This window comes from Camelus dromedarius, chromosome 3, assembly GCF_036321535.1.
Source record: "Camelus dromedarius isolate mCamDro1 chromosome 3, mCamDro1.pat, whole genome shotgun sequence".
In the NCBI taxonomy this organism is placed as follows: Eukaryota; Metazoa; Chordata; class Mammalia; order Artiodactyla; family Camelidae; genus Camelus; species Camelus dromedarius.
Window position 1 is genome coordinate 63659436 of NC_087438.1, and position 16321 is coordinate 63675756.

Here is a 16321-nt window from a genome sequence, read left to right on the forward strand (position 1 = left end):
AGAAACTACTTGAATGAATGTTTTGGAATCCTGGACTAGGTATAGTTTCTCTAACTCAAACACTGTTTCTTACCTTTTGCTTTTGCATGCTTTTCTCCCCTCTGCCTTGAACACCTTTGCTTCCATTTTTATCCTAACTCCTACCCGTCCCCCTAGACGGAGTTCCAGCCATCCTGCTTTCGCGGGGTTAGGGGCTTTTCTGCATCCAACGCCATTCCAAGCATACCTCTAGTAACTCTAGTGCTGGAAAGCATTTGCCCCCTGTAAGTGATCTGAGGGCAGAGCGCGTATACCTTTCATCTTCTGTCCCCCCGCTTTGGCACCGTGCTTGTCACTTAGTGGGCATTCAAGGAATGGCTGTTGCACCAAACCAAACTGCAAAATCAACATTCCCGAAGAGTTCTGAAGAAATGAGAGACTGCCAGCATACCACAGAGTTGATCCCATGCTGCAGTTAAACAGGAGTGCTTCATCCAAGAATTTACCCCAGGGTGTCTTGCCTCTAAACTAATTTATGCCCCTTCCTCCCACAGCATACTTCCTTCATCTGCTGAAATCCCACCCATGCTTCAAGGCCTCCATCAGATTACCTGTTCTCAATGAATTTATTTCTTGTTTTCCAACTTTGTTATTATTCCTCTGCCTTTAACCCATAGATTTTTTTTTGTTTCTTATGACATTTACTCAGTTAAGTGTTGGGCTCTCATTATTTATATATTCATCTCCTAAACATCTTTGTGCTTTTGCACTGGCTATTATTAAGCTTTTACACATACCAAGTGCTTTATAAATAGTTCTTTAATTGAATGCAGTTAACCTAGGGCAAAAACAATTTTTAGTAATGATATATCTGAAATAGATTATAAATATTACATTAATTAGACCATGAGCTATAAAAAAGTTTTCTTTTATCGAGCTATATGAATAAATTATAAAAATATATACTGCATTCACAGTATTTAAATATAGTAAAATTATAAAAGAAGAGACAACTAACTAAACCAAATTCTGTGAATCTTGATTCAGATTCTACTAAGAATTTGTAATAAATAGTTTGATCTGGTTCTTTTATACATTTTCTGTACATGGTGAGCCAGTTTAAGAGGATAAACTGCACTAAAAGTCTTAAGCCTATTTAAATATGGGAATGAAAATGGAATATTAACCTATTTTAAATATTAAAGCAGACTCTTCTACTTGGAAATATATATGCATCAGGAAGATCTAAAATTCAGACTCCTCGATAACCACTGATCCATTTTTGGAAAGTTTTACATGCCCCCTCAAATTTGTTTCACTGATTTTGTAATTAAATAAATTCAAGCCAAGTTATTAGCATTCTTATCATTCATTTTCTCTCTTCCAAGATAATTAAGTGTTGGGTTTTAATCCCATCAGGAGAGGGTTCTGATAATGTTCTTCTCTCTGAAGACTACCAGGTGTTACCCTGAGGGTCCCACCTTTGTGGCCTTAGGGGTGGAGCCCGCCAGGATTCCAGAAGGAGCTAGTGACCAGGCCCAGGAATCTGCCCCTTCCCTGGCCTTCCCTAGGAGTCACCATGTGACAGGTCATGCCCACCCAACCCACAAAACATTTACTGACAATAAGTAAATGGTGTATATTTCAATATCCTTACAGATGAGCTAAAAGTTCTACCAAACCATGCCTGTGAGGATTACTTCTGCGAAATCGGACATAAAAATACATGCAGCAGGGCCCTCAGCTCTGTCTGAGGGAAGAGGCCGTCGGTCAAGGCAAATGCATGATATGCTCTCCTGGGCCAGAGTCCCCAAGACGCCAGATGAAGGAACATTCTGGGACAAAGAAGTTCCTCAAAATCAGGGAGTAAGGCCCTGTGGACAAAGGAAGGGAAAAACATCACAGCCTCTGCTCAGTCTCCAGCTGCTCTGTCCATTCTGTCACCAAGAGGCCTGAGCTTTTAGGATTTCAAGGTCATGGAAAATCCATGTAGTCCCTAGAAATGAGGCATCTACCTCCATATTCTTCAGTAAGTTCCTCCTATCACTGAGACAACAATACAGTCTCCTTTCTTTCCTCCCCAAAGAACCTTGTCTTTTTCTGGTGAAGCCCACTTCTGCTCAGAATAGATGCAGGGGTTGGGAAGTTGGGATGCACATGGCTCGTTAGCTATTATATCACGGTCCATTTGTCTCACTCATGCCTTTGCCTACTAGTTCCAGCCAAAAGTGAAATGTGTTACTCTCCTTAATAATCTTACTTCCTCAATTCTGTCTGTCATCTCTTTTCCTTTCTCTCTCAAGGCATTCCCAGGCTACATGAGACTACCTGTAGTAAAACATTTTAGGGTTGAAAGGAACCTTAAAAGTCACTTATTATAACTGCTAACCAGATTCTCCCAAAATCCTAGTCAAACAAGGACAACCGGCCTCCGCTGCAAAGCTGTTTTAGCTAAACAGATAAAAGAATCCATGCCAATGACTAATGGCAGAAGACTGAAGGAGATTCTTGGGCCTTTCTCTCTTCTCCCAGGCAACCAACATATGTTTTAATGGTAATTCACTGAAAATAATATTTCATTCAATATTTCAGATAAGAAAAGAAGAACAGAAGAGGGGACAGGATGGTATTTTTTTGACCAGGTGGGACCATTTATTTATTCTATGCATAAGCCTTGATCACATTCTTTCAAACAATCAGGAAGAACTTTCTAAACGGTAGCAGGAAAGTGATATAGAAAAACAGCAAAGATTCAGGGAGTGAGAATGTTATTCTTAAATTGAAACCTAACCTGGAGAATCACAGTGAAATGTGCTAAGGGATCATTTGTGACCAATGATTGGAATGTGATTATGCATTTCTTTGCAAAGATGCACTCTTGCATAATTAGCATCAATAGTCACAAAAGCATGCCTCAATGCAATAAGGCATCATATTTGTTTTTCTAGATGATGTTCATATGAAAATGTTATGTTTTATTCAATCATACATCAGATACTCCTTATTTCTAACACTGTCAATATGTTTTTATTGGTAAAAATCAAATATATAAAAACTGTATTTTGACCAAATAATAATTTATCAATTTTTGTTGTCGTTGCTTATAACTTTGAAGAGTTAATCTCATACTTCACTTTTACTGTGTTACAACCCTGTGAGAAGGGTTGAATTAAAAATAAAGGAATAGGTAAAGAGGCACAGTGAGACTTGTTTAAGTCAGAGAGCTAATTAGGGACTAGCTAGTTTCTGTGGTGCCGTATCTGGGGCATTTGTCTCCTGCATCCCCCATCTGGGAGCTCTTTAGCTTAAAACTGTGCTTTGAGTGGACTGTGCTCCCTTGTGAGCCGGGTCCTGCTGATAGTCCTTGTAGAAACTGACTACAAATGGAATATTCTTTGTTACCTTTTCTCATCAGCTTGCCATGTCCAGTTCCTACAAGCTCCTCTGAATTCAGAGACAGAAGCCACAAACAAAACTGTCAATCATCTGACAAACATTTTCTAAGTGAAATGAATACGTAAGACTCCACGTACATTTATACATTCCTACAATGTACAAATATGCTGAGTCTAAGGTCGTTCTTCTGATCCAGAAAGTATTAGGAAGGGAACAAGTGAAACTACATTTTCTTTTTTAGGAAGCATTAAAGATGTCTTCTTTAATTATTACACTAAATATTCTCTAACCAATGACATACGCTTGCTAATAATTTTTGTCTTGCAGAAATATGACTGTTTTCTAATGTGAGGTATTTGAAATGCCTTAGTTCAAGGACTGATTCAAAGAAAAGCCCTCTTTTGGATTCATCTCAACATCTATCAGGTGCTATTATTTTTCCAATAGTCTTTTACTCTATCCTTTGCATTCTAAAGAGCTTATGTCCAACCTATAATTATTTTCTGCTAATTAGAGTAATTCATGATTAATTATTCAAAGTGATTCCTCTCCAAAATCAAATCCATTTCTTGTCATGACATTAAAAAAAGATACAAATAAAATATTATCAGAATGCAAATTTCTGTCAGAAGGGAATACTTTAAAAGTTTTCTTTAAAGAGCATTAAAATCTTTCTCTGCTAGCAAAGGCCCCATGATTCCCTACAATTAATGTGGACTAGAGAAAGGTAACTAGACTGTGAAGTGATGACTATTAATGGTTTGGATAATTACTAAGGATTACTTATATTGACTGTATAGGAGTAAGTAATTTACAATATTCTTAAGAGAAGAGCTACAAAGCAGTAAGACCTAACAATGAATAAAGGGGAACAGTAAACATGTTAACTTGGGAACCTGGGTGTCCAAAGACGTACTTAGACATGGATGATGCCTCTTTGTAGACACTCATTTCAGCCCTGCTGATGGTTACATCTCCTTTTCCTAGGGCTGTCCTAGTTCTGCTTCCTTCCTGTAAGAGGCAACCCCTCCCCTCTCCTAGGGAGGCCCTGGACCTTTCTGTCTCTAAGCCAGGATCATGCTTTGTTGCATCCTGCACCTTGACCCCACACTGTGCTCTACTCTGATTATTGTATGAGACACAACTGTCTTTCCTGAGAAGGTGAAGTTCTTCTCTACCTGAATTTTTCTTAGGCAACAGCCTTAATATACATGTGTTATACACATTTAAATTTTCTACATACATTTACTGAATACCTTCAGTGCGCAAAGCCTTCAGTAATCTCCTAAGTGAAGAAAGTTGAACATACCATGCATGACATTAACTGTTCTATTAGATTCAAGCTAGTAGAACTTATAGAACTTATTCAAGCTAATATAGCTTCAAGTTATATATACATAAATGTCAGAGTAAGAAAAAAGAAAAAAGATCTTTAGAAATGGAAGCTACTTCTGGGATTTAGAAGACAATAAGACAAAATTATAAATCTGGCAAATGCTAAAAGTATTGCTAGAGGAAAAGGAACTTCTTCCACTTTGACCAGGACTGGTACCTATCTTGTTCTTCAATTTCACTAAAACTTTTCAGTTTAGTTTATTTTGCTTTCTCCCCCCAAATAGGATACAACTCAACTGTTATAATAAAAATTACTTTAAAAGTTTGTTTTCTCAAACATCCAGATATTCAGAATAGGTACGATAAAAACAAAAACCCCAAAACTACATAAGTGACCCTCTTAAGTCTGTGGTGGTGATAATCATGCTTGCTAAATAGTCCATGTGTCTCTATTCAGTTAGATGGAGTCATATGACTAATTCTGACCAAGGGACTGTAAACAGTCTTATCACTTATCAAAGCACTTAACTGCCACTAGGAGGACACAATACACCCATCTGCTATTGCTATGCCGACAGAAGAGGATGTATCCTGAGATGTCAGATTCAGAGACAGAGTGGCCATGGTTGCTGCGTCACCATATGGAGGATACGTCTCTGCAGAGTTGCCTGGCCTCAGAGTTACTTTTGCTTTTGCCTACCTATGGGAGCCGTTAAAATTAATGTGTTGTATGTAGCTCATTTGGGCCTCAAGTTACATCTTTGTGCTGAATGAAATTGTTTCACATAGGCCCATTTCTCATCTAAATACCAGACTAAGTTTACATGAACAACATAGTGGTGTGTCCTTAAACACTCGTCACCATAAATGCAGAATCCCCTTTCTGCATTTGCCAAGTAATTCTCTAGCTTTCATATTTGGAAAACAGCATGAAAGATCATACACTGCTTACTAGGAGGGCTATTTCTTTTAAAAGCTAATCAAACGATTAAGAAACCATTTGTATTTGCTTTCTGTAGTTCACTGGGTACAAACAGAAATAGTAAGGCTGAAGATAATAACAGAATAATTTTATTTATCTCACTATCCAGAAAAATTGCTTTGCTATGCAACTCTTTGAAAACTGTTGCTGATTTTTGGTTTATACATCAAAAGTATTAATATTCTAATCATTATCTATCTGGTTGGATGTTCAAAGAGCTTAAGAATTTTTATCAAGACACTATTTAAATAAAATGTTAGAGACCAGGCAAATGTCCAGTGATAGATTATTCATATGATAAATCTGAGCCATCCATTCCAAGAAATATTTTGTAGCCATTTAATATGATAATGTAGAGCACCACCTTTCAGGTGGAGCGTGATACCATTCATTTATCTGCTTAGAGGTGGGAAGAGTTACAGCTAACGTGCTAGGAACTGTGTCTGTCTGGAAGCCTTTCTTATTTATAATGACAGCCCGATTGTCAAAATTTGACTATATCCTTTGAATTCTGTGTGAGTGAGCATGTGATTTGCTTCAGGGGGAAAAACAGAGAACTAGCATGAAAAGAATATTTAATGATATGACAAGCTATAAAAAAAATAACGAAAGACAAAAGAAAATGAGCTGGACTGCCAACTCATGGCAGCTACATAGAATTGCAGGGATTGACTTAAAAAGGCATATTAAGAATTAGACAAATGATCAAAGAAACTGAGCACTAGGGCAAATATTAGGCAAAACTTGAGAGTATGAATTGTCTACTTTGGAAGCAGAGACTTGTCTGACTTGAGGTGTGATTATGTTTCCTTTTCGAAGCCGTATTTTCCTTCTCAAGTGTAATTCTAGTTGTTGACCATGGAATTTATTTTTCTTTTCTTCCTTTGTTACTTTAAGAAAATTAAGGTCAGCTGATGTATTTTTAGTCTCTACATTTGAGTCTGAAGCAGAACAATTCCCTTTGAGGGTTCTTGTGGAACTTCATTTTAGTTATGTTTTAAATTGTTGTATTTGTATTGACTTCTGGGGCAGCATGGCATTCCCTAACTGATAAACTACTTGCTTGGGTTTACTTTTTTATGGAGAGATTTTAATTTAATATGATAGATTCAATTGTTGTTTTTCAGGTTTTATATGCATGCCTGGAAGCCTTTTAATAACTTGCAATAACAAACAAAATAAATGTGACTTTTAGGGTAGACACTTTTGTAATTGATATTTCTACCAACTCAGGATGTTTATTTATTTTGCCAAAAAATAAAATGCATTCTTTCCATCCTTGGGGAATAAAGGATATTGGAGTTGCAATTTACTAAAAAGTTGTGAGAGATTCCATTGCTGAAATGAAAAAATTTCATACAGATTTCTTGCTTTAGACATGATTCTTGCATAATGCATGAAAAGTAAATGATTTTTCCTTATCTAAATAAATTCATTTGTCTATCTGCATAAAGTAATTAGGGATCGAGGTATGATAGAATATTTTAATAATATATTAACAGGTAGTAGGCAAGGTTTGTGTGTACTCAAATCTTGCATCGAAAATTATATTATTTTAACTTCCAAAATTATATATTTTCAATATTGAAGAATGGGATTTTGGACATAGAGGTGATTTTAATAAATGACAGAATTGTGCTTAAGGCCACAGAAGAGGCAAGAACAAGGAACATAAAATAGAGCATCTGCAAATTAGCATGTTATGATTAGTCTCTTTCATAGCATTTAAGAACAGCTTTGAAAGGATCCAATGTGCTCAGCAGTTTAAACTTATTTCTGCTGTATCTAAGTAGCATGTACTGTAATTCAAATTGACATGGTCTCCTGAGAAATACTGGGACAACTCTTGGATAGCGAGGAGGCATTACTGAACAATGTTTTTGGATGATAAACAGTAACAGAAATTTGAGATTGAAATGGCCTTTTCAAGGGAGTAGGTCACACCTATGAAAACACAAGATAGGTATTGAAGTTTTTCTCTCATCCCTTGATATTGAGCCTCTTTGAGTGTTTGTGCATTAGTCAATTTGACACCTCAAGGACCCCTAATTGTTACGAAGATGTCAGCATGCTGGTAACATTTTTTGAAAGATCTATTTGAAAAAAAAAAGTCTGAACCTTACTTGCCCCAAGACTGAATATAACTTTTTACAATAGTTATAGGGTTGATGAAATACTGAATGGGTTGTCGGAGGAGGGGTTTCAACAGGTAGTGGGGTGAAGAGGAAGTGAGGGAATATGAGGATTTCAGTAACTGCTGCAGTGATGATGCTTTGTCTCCGCTCTCAAAAAACAAAAGTAATAGCTACTATTTATTAAGCTAAGAACTTAGAGAAATAGCATCACGGAGCCTCAGTTTCTTTATCTGTACATAACGGAATTGTCTAGTTCGCAAATTATTGTGCAGATAAAATTCTGTAATATATACGAAAGCCATTCCAAGTCAAACTATACAAAAGTATTCAAGGTTTAAAATCCATAGGTATACTTTCATAAATGGAAGAACACTGAAAAATCTTTCAGGAGAATAATCGGTAGATGTGTTCTTGGCAATGGACACACTAAAGAAAAATGCTGTATCATAAAAAAGGAGTCAAGGTTGAAAGAAAGGTAATATAGATGTCATCTACCTCGTCAACAACTATGAAGGGCCCATGCATTGCAAACCTTCAGGACATTTAAATATATCATCTCAAAAGCCTTTGATCCATCAGCGGGTGTTGGCCATACTCATTTTCTTATTGCAAATCTTATTTTTATGTATTTCTAAATTTAGGTTTAAATGGTCAAATAATTACATCAGGCTTACTCGTAATAACTAATATAGTTATTAATATAGTCCATTCAGGGGAAAAGACTAGTTTGACGGGATTTTTTTCTGATCTCGTTTATGTTACTACTTTTATTGTAGCAAAAAGTTTTACATAGCCTTGTGAAATTTTCCTCCTTGTTTACAGAACTAAATAAACTTTCTGAGTCATTCATAAATACTCCAAGGAGAATCTAATACCAGTACTGGTCTCTTCCCCTAGAGTTTCTATTCCTTCCAGTTTCTAAGCTTGACAATTTTGCTGCTCTGTTCGATCCTTGCCTTTCCAGCCATATATTTATGTTCATTAAGTTCTATTGGTACTTCCTTTTCATTTTTTTGATTCTTCTTTCCTAGTTTATTGCTAATTTCATTCAGATGTTGCTCCAATAATCTTCTGCACAAACTTTCTACACTCACTTCCCATGATAACTGCTCCAAGCCAAACAACTCTTTTCCTGCATCAAGGGATTTTTGACTCAGGGCGGGGTGGTTGTAGGAGTATGTGTAGGTTTCTTTGGCAGAGAAGACCTTTCAGCAGGATGTTGGGCCTGAGACCTGAATAATGAGAAGGATCTGTTGTTGGGGGAGTTGGAGGAGGAATGTTCCACAGAAAGGGAGCAAGTGAAAAGGCTGTGCTGGGGGTGTGAGCTTGGTGTGTGTGAGGAAAAGAAGGCTGCAAGGAGGACGTGGGGTGTGAGAAGAGATGGGGTCGAGGATGAGAGGGAAGCCAGATCACACAGGGCCTCACAAGAGTTCCAAGTATGCTGGAAGGTCATCGAGGGGTTTTAGGCAAGGGGACTGACAAGATCAGATTTCCTTTTAAAATGGTCATTCTGTTCGCTGACAGATGGATGCTGTGGAGTCAAGGGAGTCTTTCCCAGACACTCCAGGACATTCTTACCTCCTTCCTCTGAACTCCCTGGAACTTCCTCTCCTACACACTTGGTGCTTAAGTCTATGTAATCTTAATCATCCCACTTTAGGTGTGGAGTGCCCAGTTTTACCAAGTGCTCTTTGAGGGACTCCATGTCTAGGTCTCTGTAGCTTGGGACTCCTTTGTGCTCTCCATAGCACTTAGCCAAATGCTGTGTACCTGACAGGGGTACACAACAGACAGTATGACCATTGTTGATGGAGCCCTATTCTACAAACTACCCATCCTAGCAAAACAGAGTAAACCTGAGATCTTCAGACGTGGATGTCCCAAGGAAGAGGTGGCCATGGAGATTAGCTAATCTAGCAACAGTGAGTGGCCTGAAAACATGGCTTTTGAGTCTTTTATATTCACTGAACCTCATTCCAGGTCAGCATCTAATAGATCTAAGAGTTCATCAACATGGCTGGAGCTCAGCGAAAGTTTGTTGAAAATCATCAGATGCTACACTTAAGATTTGAACATGTCATTGTGTACAAATTTACCCTCAAAAGAAAGAACAAACACTAAATAATACTTGCACTGTAGTTAATGATATCCACACTGTAGTATTTAGGAAGAAGTATACTAATGGCTGCAACTTATTTTGAAATGCATCGAAAAATAAGAAGGATTGATGGATGGAAAGATGTGCAAAGGGAAGTAAAGTAAAATGGCAGAATCAAAGTGATGGTAAATGGGTATTTACTGTAAAATTATTTCTACTTTTCTGTACATCTGTAATGTTTCATAGTAAAGTGTGATGAAAAATTAGTTGAAAGTGGTAACTAAGAAAATCATATTAACAAAATGATTACGTTTATAATCATTGTACTTTTAGTTTTATGTATCTGAGCTTTCAGGAAATCTCCTAATCCTTACATAGGATACAGATTTAGTCTATTAATTTATGACTTTGAAAAGTACCCCAGGAAGTAGTGTAATCAACTCAACTTCCTATTGGCTTTATAAAGTAGAGTTTTGGTTATAGTCACCTATATTTTCTAAGTAATGGCTATGTCACTGATAAAATTTTCTTATCTATACAATTGAGAAAATAAAGTTCAGACATTAAATCATTATTAAAATGGAATATTTTGTGATACTTAGTGATAATTCATAAAAATAATTACATGTCACTTATTGGGCAGTATATTCATACCTTAGCCCTTCATCATGAGTGATCAACTGAATATAGCATCAGTCTCTCCCCATCTTTCATTCTCTCTATCACTGCACCATCCTCCCCACTTCATCTCTTTTTTTATGCAGATAAACTTCATAGGGTAAGTAAACATGGCATTTAAATGGGAGGGGAAATTATCAACATTAATGCAAGATTAAAACTCTATAACTAGATTTGTCTTTTTTGAGAATGAAATTTCTAAAAACCTGAAGCACTCCTGTGCTACTGTATAACATAAAGACAAACAATTATTCTCAATTTGCAAACTTTTGGTTTCCTCCTTTTTTAAAGTTCTAGATAGTTTATTTTAATGTATTGCTTTTGTGAATGATTTAAATGGAAAAATTGCTCTTTTGTTTTTCTTTTAAAACAACAGAATGCACATTCTCACATTAACATTTTTGTACTCTAGGAAAAATGAATGGAGTGCCTATGTGAAGTATACTTTACTTTTAACAGTTTGTATTGCTGACAATTGGTATCTTTGGGTTTTTTTCTTTTAAAGACCTTCATTGTGGTATGGTTCCTGTACAGTAAACTACACATATTCCAGATGTACAATTTGATGAATTTTGATAGGTGTATATACCCATGAAACCACCACCACAATCAAGATAGCTAACATTTCCATCACTCCCCAAGAGGTGCAATCAATCGGTATCTTTGACGGAGCCTTGGAGTGGCTGCACAAAAGTATCCCTGCTTTGGCTGGGCTAAGCTGTGGATAATGTTTGAAGTCAGTGGAAGCTTTAAGTTTTGAAAAGGACAGCCCAGGTGTCAAGAAATATGAGAAATGAGCTCAGACCTTTGTGGAAATGAATAGGTTGCATGCATTTTAAGGCAGTCTTACAGGAACACATTGGGAGATCTGGCATCCTTAAAATCGAGCATATGCCATATCAACATTCCTAGTACAGTGTTTTGTTACTGCCTCTGTGCTCTAAATAGCCCTGTGCAAAGGCACATCATTGAACCAAAGCATATGGAGGTGACTACTCAGTGATGCTGAGTTATGCTGCAGGATCAATTTGCTGCTGCCTTACCTTTTTCTACACATTTGCCAATGGAAATTTCTGCTCTAGAAATTACACTGTGTCAAAAAAAGAAGTAAATGCATGAGGGTAGGTTCCATTTCTCAAGACATATCAATATGAACCAGTGCTCGTGTCTGTTTCCTGAGAAGACTGAATCAAAAAACATATGCATCTATGCCTTAAGGAAGCAGCAACTCTCTAAAATGCCCCTTATATTTACAATTACTTAATTACTTTATTTTGCCAAAATTAAAGGTTATTAAAATCATCTTGAGGGTTGACTCAAATTTCAGAAGTAGCCTGTAAGTTGTACAATCTGTAACTATGTTCCATTTAACACATTTAATAGATGTAAAAATTCACAAGTGATGATATAAAGGATAATTTACGCTTGCAATGCATTTTTGTCCAATTAATAGATTGCCTGTGTGTTGCATATTTTGCATGACAAAAGAGCAGAATATTAAACTGCCATTCATAATGAAAATGCACTTTGCAAATTAAAAGTGCCGAAACAGAAATTTTTCACCCTGTTTAGGAAATAAACAGTCCTTAACCAATTAAACTGCATTGTAATAATTCTATGATTTATTGCAAGTTGTTTAACTTTCAAAACTCGGCTAACCCATATTAAGGTCACAATCCATCATGTCTTGCTTGGAAAGCCCGCAAATAATGGCTGTTGTATTAGCTGCTTTTGATGATAGTATGAAAGAAGTATTAGCACTTGTCAACAAAACTGCTTACAACATAACATTAGCATGCATGGGCTGCTGTACCTATTTATTATTCTGGCAGCTTCACACATATTGTTACAAGCTTATAAAACATTTTGTCGGGTGGAAACCGAATGTACACTGTTTGGTTTTCTGATAGACTGGCAGCATAAATGTCTGGGCTGACTTAGTTTAGTTTAAGTGTAAATAGAGACACAAATTCTTCAACCTGTTCTCTTATTGATACTGAAAAGTGCTGAATTATTCAGCATCCAACTCTTCTGTTTGTGTCTATCACAGTTATCAATTACCCATCAGTCTTCTTGTCAAAACAGAATGGATTAATCTGGCTGAAAATAAGACAAATAAATGGATACTATAACAGGGGTGCGGGGTTGCCAGACTGTCAAAGGGAAATCCAGGCAGTGACATTTGCCGTCAAAAATGGGATCTCTGGCTTAAGTGAGCAAATGATTCCCCTTTGTGAGCCAAGAATGCACTTAGCGCACCGTAAGTAAATTAATCTGCCTTCTTTGACTGCTAATGCATTAGCATTGAGGTAATAGTTCAGTTTCTAAAATTCCTTTATGTTTAAATAATTTTGGTCATCGTTATTTTTCCTCACAGGAAACGCAGATACATTCAGATACTTTATCCTGGTAAAGAGAAGGCTGCCTGGGGAGAAAAATGGACCCATTTAACAATGAAGTTATTGCTGGTAGTTTTGTGCCACTTCATCGCTCTCAGCTGATGTGATACCAAGTAACTCTCTGCACAGATGGCTGGTGGAACCCATCCAGCATCTGCAAAGTCCATCCCTGTTTTCTTTCCCAAACATTTTATTTGGAAATCTTGTTTGGCAAACTTCCTGAGACTCTGCCTAGCTGTTCAAAGTACATATTTCCAAGCTATCTCATTTGGACCTTCCATAAAAAAGAGCCAGCAAAGTGCCTTCTTACTTGGCACAAAAATTGCAGCCACAGACTGAAGCGAGTTTTAGGTTCCTGGCCAAAACTTTACAAGAATTTTATCTTAGATGCTTCCATACTGGACTGTTTTACATAGTCATCATTAACATCTGACGCCTTCACATCATGACAGGATCGAAGCTCCTAGTCTGTATCAACTGGTAACTTTGCCAAAAGTTCCCTCTTGTTCTTATTTTCCTTTGTGTCCTAACCATCGTGGACATGGTTCTTATTCAGACTCTAGGGTGCTGAGCTTTTTAAGGAGAGCTACCTGCTGGACAATGTCTCCCTGCACTTAATGATGAATCAAGAGATTACTTTTGAATGAATAATCTTTTTTTCTTTTTCCGATAGATCATGTGAAGGATGTTAAGCATTTTAAAAACCAAAACCCAAAACCCTTTGTATATTTGGGGACTTAGAAAGAGGTCATGCTAGCAATTCAATTCCAGATACAACTTCCACAAATCTCTTAAAGACTCTGACAGACTGGAAATTTCAGTCTCACATTCCCAGAACATTACCTCAAATTTCTCTTCAATGTAAATCAGTTTCCCAGAACCTCAGTAATAAAAGAAAATGCACTAATTGGCCTGGTCACAACTCATCTTTGCTAAATCTCATTTGTTTGGTATATAAACCCAAAAGTACCTCATAGAAAGCAGCTATCTGAAATGTGCAAACACTGAAACTTCTCTTGAAATGATGCAGTAGTTTTGCTATCAGTCAATTTATTATTTTACTTTGTTGCTCTCGACTTTTTTTCAAACATGTTTTGTGTTTTTTTTAAACGGAGGTACTGGGGATTGAACCAGGGACCTCGTACATGGTAAGCCCTGTGCTCTACCACTGAAGTCACCCACCCCACCTTGTCCTTTTAAATAAATAACTCATTTACATGGAAAGGTAGCATTGTACAATTTTGCATGGCCTAAAAGCATTTTCAAAGTTTTAACTTTTTTTTTTTCTAAAATTAATTCTTTGCAATACTAGAAGTAAGTTAATTGACAGGTCTGTATCATGACCTTATTCCCAAATTCCAGATGCCATTTCCCATTGTTGGAGGAACTTTTCAAAATACATACCTGCAATTTCAGGTCCAACTTGTCCAAGTCTAAACCTTCTTTCCCAATAGCTCTCTCTTACCAAGATCCCAGTTGGTGACTAAGTCCTGCAGAGTCTGCCTTTTCCATGTCTCTTCTGTTTTTCTCCCTTCAGTTACCACTGTCACTGTGCTTTTGCAGTCCCCACCAATTCATTCATACATTTACGCACGCACCAACTCATTTATTCAACAATTCTTTGTGAGGGCCTAACATGACTGGTCTCTGCCTCTGTCTTTCCAGCACCCCTTGAGCCTGGCTTTCTGCCCTCAGCCTGAAATGCCCTCAGTTATTCTGCCTATCCTTCAAATCGCAACCTCTTTTTATATTTTCTTATTCCTTCACCCACGTGTGATTTTTTTTTTTTTTTTTTTTACTTCCTTAAGTCTCTTGAGCATTTTCCTATTTCCTTTATTACAACATGGGAGAATTCCTATCTCAGCCACTTACTAACTGTGTGACTGTGGGCAAGTTATATACCCAAATGAAGCCTCAGTTTCTCCTCTAAAATTGGGGTTAGTAATACTCCATAGGGTACGAGGTTAAATGAGATAATGCTTGTCAAATACTTAGAACAACGCCTGTGAGCATTCAAGTTCTTATTTGTTATATTATTTTGAGCAGCAAGGAGTTACACATGTCTGCTGTAACATCTGTATGTTGAGAGATAATAACTGTAATTGGCTTTGGTGTTTCTGAGAGGCTCAAAACTACATTTACCTACTAGCCCAGGTGGTGAGCCAGGGCATCAAATTTTGGGCCTAACACTCTGGAGCAAGGCTGCCTGTCTTCATATCCTGGTACTTAACCATTTATGAGCCCAGCTGTGTGTTTTTTTGTTTTGTTTTGTTTTTAATGGGAAGTCAGTTAAAAGTTTCTATACCTCATAGATAGCTGTTAAGATGAGCAGAAAGTAGTGAGGAAGAGGGTATAGCTCAGTGGTAGAGCACATGCTTAGCATGCACAAGGTCCTGGGTTCAATCCCCAGTGCCTCCATTAAAAACACCTAATTATCACCCCCCCAACAATTTAAAAAAAAAAAAAAAAAGATTAGCTGAAAGTAAAATGCTTAGCAGTGCCTGGCCCATAGCAAGAACTCCAAAATGTAGCTTGTTGTTACACTAGAGGGGTTTCAAAATGCTCCATGATCTCATTCTAGGTGGTGAGAAAGGACCGTCAAAATGCATAATTCCCTGGATTATTGTCCCACCCTTCCAGCATAACACTTCTCCCAATCCCAGTCTATCCCGTATCTCCCACACTGACTGAAAACTGCCAAATCAGATCATCCCCCAGAGGGTGGTTCACATTCTCCATTTACTGGGACATCAACCTCTCTTTGCAGCTTTCACAACACTTCTTAATCATCTCCCTTCTCCTGAAACATTTTCCCTCACTTGCTCCCTGAAGTGTGTCATTTATCCTCTAACCCTTCAGTTACTGTCCTCCTGGGCCCATAAACTCTCCAAGAGGCCACACTCTCCTTCTGGCTTTCCATCTTCTCTCAAACTGATCCGTTTCTTCCCTGCCCCACACATCTAGACACCTCCTCCCTACCTGCGTCCATCTTTCTACGTTTAAGACGCTTGCCTCTGCCACAGACTTTCTCACTAACCTAGCCCTCTCAGATCTAGCACCCAAACGCCCGAAGCATTTAGAAATTTCACCACTCAATTTAGCCATCAATGACAAATTGCCTCTCAACATTTGCTCTGTGTTTGTTCACCTCTCTGGAAATATTTCAAATTTTCTGTTTCCTAGCTCTTTCTCTTTTTGGCTAATCCGCAAAGCTCCCCGGACAGTCTTCTTGGTCTGTCATGGTAACCATGCTGGTTGTCCTCCAACTGTCCTTCCTACTGGCCCAGTCCGTTTTTATGCCCCAGGAAGAATTTTCCTT

General features: G+C 37.5%; 1 protein-coding gene and 1 long non-coding RNA gene across 5 annotated transcripts in view; one reads left to right on the forward strand and one right to left on the reverse strand.

Annotated features, from left to right (window-relative positions):
* Window positions 1-13909, forward strand: part of LOC105095503 (uncharacterized) — a 79693-nt gene extending 65784 nt beyond the window's left edge. For both annotated transcript variants that reach the window (XR_010379189.1, XR_010379190.1), the window contains 3 exons: window positions 2572-2621; window positions 3703-3801; window positions 12981-13909. This is a non-coding gene — a long non-coding RNA (uncharacterized LOC105095503). The remainder of the gene's footprint in view (window positions 1-2571; window positions 2622-3702; window positions 3802-12980) is intronic.
* Window positions 1-16321, reverse strand: part of KIAA0825 (KIAA0825 ortholog) — a 352861-nt gene that overhangs the window by 57139 nt on the left and 279401 nt on the right. The window lies entirely within an intron of this gene.